General features: G+C 42.3%; 1 long non-coding RNA gene and 1 pseudogene across 1 annotated transcript; both read left to right on the top strand.

Annotated features, from left to right (window-relative positions):
* Window positions 1-978: 978 nt before the first annotated feature.
* On the top strand, window positions 979-3,409 carry LOC115166365 (glutathione synthetase-like; annotated as a pseudogene).
* Window position 3,410: 1 nt separating this feature from the next.
* LOC115166424 (uncharacterized) lies at window positions 3,411-4,252 on the top strand. Its single transcript, XR_003870322.1, has 3 exons — window positions 3,411-3,450; window positions 3,599-3,795; window positions 3,941-4,252. It is a non-coding gene; the product is annotated as an uncharacterized LOC115166424 (long non-coding RNA).
* The last annotated feature ends 1,717 nt before the right edge of the window (window positions 4,253-5,969 follow it).

The following is a 5,969-nucleotide window of genomic DNA, read 5'->3' as shown; positions in this document are numbered from 1 at the left end:
CCAGTCAACTTGACACAACTGTGGGAAGTATTGAAGTCCCTGTGGAACGCTTTTGACACCGTGCAGAGTCCATGCCCCAATGAATTGAGGTTGTTCTGAGGGCAAAAGGGGGGAGTGCCACTCAATATTAGGAAAGGGTTCCTAATGTTTAGTAAATTCAGTGTATATAAAACATGGAAATCATGTTAACTACACTGGGCCTTTAATTAAATTCTTAGGATAGAATGCAAATCTGGGATTGGTACATCCATTTTTGGAATTAATGATATAACCATTGATTCTAAAATAATATATTTTTAATGTCTCACTCACCCCATCAGAGCCCAAAATATATGCTTGCTTTACACCATTAATTGTAAACACACTGTATAAACATGGCTATATAATTTTGATCTCATGGATGGTCAGTCCTTGAATTTATTTGAGGGTGGTTTTATTTCTCCAGCGCTGTCCCTCAGCTGTTCACCAAAAAAAAAGTGGTGGGTTGACGGCTTTTTTGTTTGAATCACAGATTGCCCCTTTAAGTGCTTACCGGACAAAATGCAAGTGTCCATCCAGATCAGGGCTCTCCAACCCTGTTCCTGGAGAGCTACCATCCTGTAGGTTTTCACGCCAACCCTAATCTAGCACACCTGATTCTAATAATTAGTTGGTTGATAAGCTGAACCAGGTTAGTTATAACTGGGGTTGGAGCGAAAACATACAGGAAGTTAGCTCTCCGGGAACACGGTTGGAGAGCCCAGATCTAGATAGTGCACCTGGGTCATCTTTGCATCGCAAGACAGCATTAGCTCACTAAGTATTTACCGTTTAGCTTTCACCACACTAGCATGCAACACAATAACAGTTGAGACTGTCACATGTCTAGAACTGTGTCTGTTTGCTGGCATACATACTATTTGTAATGTGTCCATTTTATCTAAAGTTAACAAATAGTCATCGGAGCTGCTGTTCATTTTGTCTGGTTTCAGGTGGTGACCTTTGCACCTATTCACACTTTTCCCCTCGCCAGTGCCCGAGGCTACCTTCCACCAGGCTCTAGCAGTACAAACGCACTACAACCGACTGGTGGACAAGATCAGCCAGGACTCAAGCTTCCTGGAGGAGGCTCTAGCCAGGTAATACAGAGAGCTGTATGACCAAGCAGAACAGACTAGTGCAATAGAGGGATTGTAGACAATTTAAGGATCTGCTCCTTTTTAACATTTTAACAGCACTATCAAAGTAGATTTCACTGGCAGTTTATTCAACATACAGACATTTCATACAAGAAATTAAAACTACAAAAATGTTCATTAACCTTTTACTGCAGTGGGCTAAATCAGGGTCACACTGAGTGTTTCTTGGAAGTCTTAAACAAATCTACTTTGAAACAAAAGTATACACCTCACACACATGGTTATGTGTATAAGACACCTGTACCATGTCAGATATAGAGTTGAAATGTGTTACATTTTGAGTTTGGATCCCAATATGACACTATGTACATCACAGAAGATAGAAACACTGGCTTTTCCTTTGGTTTTTGAAATAATGTTTATTAACTCTGAATAACATGAGGTCACTAGGTCGTTTACTGCAGGAAAGGGCGACAGGGCAATTCCACCGCTTTTCACTGGGAGGAACCAGGTAGGGTGTTGTAGTTCTATTTAAATGTTAATGAACTATATCAGATATTAAGAACATTTGTATTAATCTAATTTAGGAACAATTAAGATGTTCACAGTACTTTATGAAAAATGTCCAGTCCATAGTTTTGGTTCTGAATCGCTCAGACTACATGCTGGACCAGAATGGCTCCCTGAAACAGAGATCAACATCATTGCTGCCGGTGGGTGTGGTGTTTCTGCACGCACACCAGACGTCCACCGGTATGTTCACATAACTACCTATCAAATGATTTCTTTAAATATCCCCTGTGAAGTATTCTTTCTAAATAAGGCCTATTATTATTTCATTAGGCACATTCTGAAGAGGCCTGGTCAGCTGGATGAAAGCAAGCATGTCCTAGACAACAACCCTTTCTGCAAGTCTGGCTAAGGGATTAGCTAAGGCCTGGGACCTCTACAGCTCAGAAAGGTGGGCGTCAGAAGGTTTTCATATCACTTTAAATGTAAATGATTCAAGGTCCAACTGGCAATGCTAACTATCTAACATTCATTCACTGCAGGGCAGTGGTCCCGTTTCTGGTTGAAGTATTTTTTGGGCCATAGATGTATTGAGAATGAGCTATGGAACAGGTAAGTTTGGTTGGATTCCTAGGTGCTTATTAGTCAAGTGAATTATCTGTTCTCACACAATGAAGTCGTGAGTGTCCACATTGTCTGCAAAATGTTTATTTTTGCAGAAGAATTCCTGTTATACGAAGACGGTTTGACGACGCATCTAAGATGGGATTCCTTGCTGAAAACGAGGCTATTTGTGTACGTTTTATAGTTACTTGTTGTGACCAAATGGATTGTTAGATTTCTAACAAACATGTAATTATGTTACTGACATGAAGCTTGTTTGCATTTAAGCAAGTCAAACTCTATTCATATCTCTTGTTGTTTCTCCTTCTCTCTGCAGAGATGGAAGAGAGGTTGCTATTGTATATTTCCGCTATGGGTACATTCCTCAGAACTACACAGAACAGGTTAGATGGTAACATCCTGTCATTGTACTTCACCTGCGGTGGCAGGTAGGCTAGTGGTTAGAGCCTTGGGCCAGTAACTGAAAGGTTGCTGACAAGGTAAAAATCTGTCATTCTGCCCCTGAACAAGGCAGTTAACCCACTGTTCCCCAGTAGGCTGTCATTGTAAGTAAGAATTTAACTGACTTGCCTAGTTAAATAAAGGGCTTACAGCATTTATTTAATTTTAACCTTTACACTGACTACTGAGAAAGGTTATCATTGACTGTAATGTATGTACCCCTTAAATTCACAAGACTGATTCAGAGACCAGTTCCTCTATCTATGATGATAATGATACTGTTGGATTGGATTTGGCCCTTTGATTCAGCAGTAATAATCTTCCCTGTATGATTTTGTGTAGAGCTGGGAGGCTGGCCTCATGATGGAGTGCTCTATGGCTGTGAAGTGTCCAGATATCAGTACCCACCTGGCTGGCACCAAGAAGGTCCAACAGGAACTGGCCAGACCTGGTGTTCTGGAGAGGTTCTTTCCTGGTGAACCTGATGTTGTGGATCAGATCCGGGCCACCTTTGCAGGGCTGTATACTCTAGATATGGTAAGAGAACCTGGTTAAATGTTAACATATTACCTCTTCTCTTTACAATGCTGTTGTAAATGGTTAGCATTTCTTTTTCAATGACCTTACTTGGTCACAACAGGGACCAGAAGGTGACAAGACTGTGGCTTTGGCAAAACCAGACCAGTTTGTCCTGAAGCCACAGAGGGAAGGTGGGGGTAAAAGGAGTGCATTAACTAAAGGTCGCCTGGTGCCCCGGGTGAGCTGAGATTTCACTTTAGGACCATTGGAATGGTCTACAATGTACAAACTCTGCCCACTCTGTGCCCCAGGTGAGGCAAAACGAATGCACCTAGTCTCTCGTGACCCTGACACCGTCATGCTCTGGCCTGTCTGTTGATGTGTAGAATTCCTCCTCCTGTGGGCAACCACATCTATGGAGCTGAGATCTGTCAGGTACTGGAGGGTGTGACAGATAGAGGGCAGCTTACATCCGGATGGACAAGATCCAGCCTGTGCACGACTACATCCTGCAACGGGGGGGGACTCTGCTAAAACTCAGCACTTGCATATGTGAACTGGGCACATTTGGAGCTTATGCCAGGTATACATACAGACAAACATGCATATTTTTGTCACACTATTATTAATTGACTGATACATAAATGTCCTGGATGGTGTTGTGGTGGCAGAATTTTCCACAAGTGTTATTTGTGTTTGCACTGATCTCTGGATTTGATTTCTCAAAGGAGCAGTCACATGGTGCTGAATAAGTATGCTGAGGACCAAGAGTGATGAGCGCTCTGATGGAGGTGTGGCTGCCGGAGTAACAGTCCATGAAAACCCACTCTTCATCTGACCGTCACTGTCCTTTTTGATACTAGTGTATTTTGACTGGTCTATAAATTTAAGCCAATGGATCCATACTATCCAAGGATGAGTGTAATGTCTGTCATCCATCTATGCCCATGATGTATGTGCTGTTATGTTGAATTTGATGTGGAATTGTTCACATAGCCTGTCTGATGGTACAGATTAAATGAATAGCCTATCCAATCAAATGCAGGAATCGGACCGAGCGAGAAAAGTAGAAATAATCATCAGTTTTCATCAGCACTTTGCTGTTGATTTCTTCACAACTTATTCAAATGACTGGCAGGGATCAACCAAGTTTAATAATGTAGAATTATGAGTTCATACAGGGGTCATTGATTTGGAAAGTATATCACAATAACTGCTGTTACTCAAACATGGAGAATGGTATTAGGATGTATACAATGCAGTTCCTTAGTTTGAACACCAGGTGACAGTAAATGATAAGATATTTCCATAGAGAAAGATAAAGACATTAGCACACAGGCAGTGCTATTGAGGCAGTCTCCAATTTGAAGTAGTCAATTTTCTTCTATTATTTTGATTTCACCTTTATTTAACCAGCTAGGCTAGTTGAGAAGAAGTTCTCATTTACAACTGCGACCTGGCCAAGAAGAAGCAAAGCAGTGCGACACAACAGAGTTACACATGGAATAAACAAACATACAGTCAATAATACAATAGAGAAAGTATATATACAGTGTGTGCAATTGAGGTAGGATAAGGGGGGTGAGGCAATAAATAGGTCATAGGGGTGAAATTATTACAGTATTGCAAATTAAACATTGGGGTGATAGATGTGCAGAAGATGAGTGTGCAGGTAGTGGTACTGGGGTGTAAAAGGAGCAAAATAAATAATATGGTGATGAGGTAGTTGGATGGGTTATTTACAGATTGGCTATGTACAGGTGCAGTGATCTGTGAGCTGCTCTGACAGCTGGTGCTTAAAGCTAGTGAGGGAGATATGAGTCCAGCTTCAGTGATTTTTGCATGTCGTTCCAGTCATTGGCAGCAGATAACTGGAAAGAAAGGCGGCTGAAGGAGGAATTGGCTTTGGGGGTGACCAGTGAAGTATACCTGCTTGAGTGCGTGCTGCGGGTGGGTGCTGCTATGGTGACCAGTAGCTGAGATAAGGCGGGGCTTTACCTAGCAACAACTTATAGATGACCTGGAGCCAGTGGATTTTGCGACGGATATGAAGCGAGGGCCTACAGGTCGCAGTGGTGGGTAGTATATAGGGCTTTGGTGACAAAATGAATGGCACTGTGATAGACTGCATCCAATTTGCTGAGTAGAGTGTTGGAGGCTATTTTGTAAATGATATTGCCGAAGTCAAGGATCGGTAGGATAGTCAGTTTTACTAGGATATGTTTGGCAGCATGAGTGAAGGATGCTTTGTTGCGAAATAGGAAGCCGATTTTAGATTTAATTTTGGATTGGAGATGCTTAATGTGAGTCTGTAAGGAGAGTTTACAGTCTAACCAGGTATTTGTAGTTGTCCACATATTCTAAGTCAGAACCGTCCAGAGTAATGTGGGTAGGTGTGGGCAGCGATCGGTTGAAGAGCATGCATTTAGTTTTGCTTGCATTTAAGAGCAGTTAGAGGCCACGGAAGGAGAGTTGTATGGCATTGAAGCTCGTCTGGAGGTTAGTTAACACGGTGTCCAAAGAAGGGCCAGAAGTATACAGAATGGTGTCATCTGTGTAGAGGTGGATCAGAGAATCACCAGCAGCAAGAGCAACATCATTGATGTATACAGAGAAAAGAGTCGGCCCGAGGTTTGAACCCAGTGGCACCCCCATACAGACTGCCAGAGGTCCGGACAACAGGCCCTCCGATTTGACACACTGAACTCTGTCAGAGAAGTAGTTGGTGAACCAGGCGAGGCAGTCATTTCAGAAACC

This window comes from Salmo trutta, chromosome 28, assembly GCF_901001165.1.
Source record: "Salmo trutta chromosome 28, fSalTru1.1, whole genome shotgun sequence".
Classification (NCBI taxonomy): Eukaryota; Metazoa; Chordata; class Actinopteri; order Salmoniformes; family Salmonidae; genus Salmo; species Salmo trutta.
Note: the sequence above shows the minus strand (reverse complement) of the source record. Positions and strands in the feature narration are given on the sequence as shown.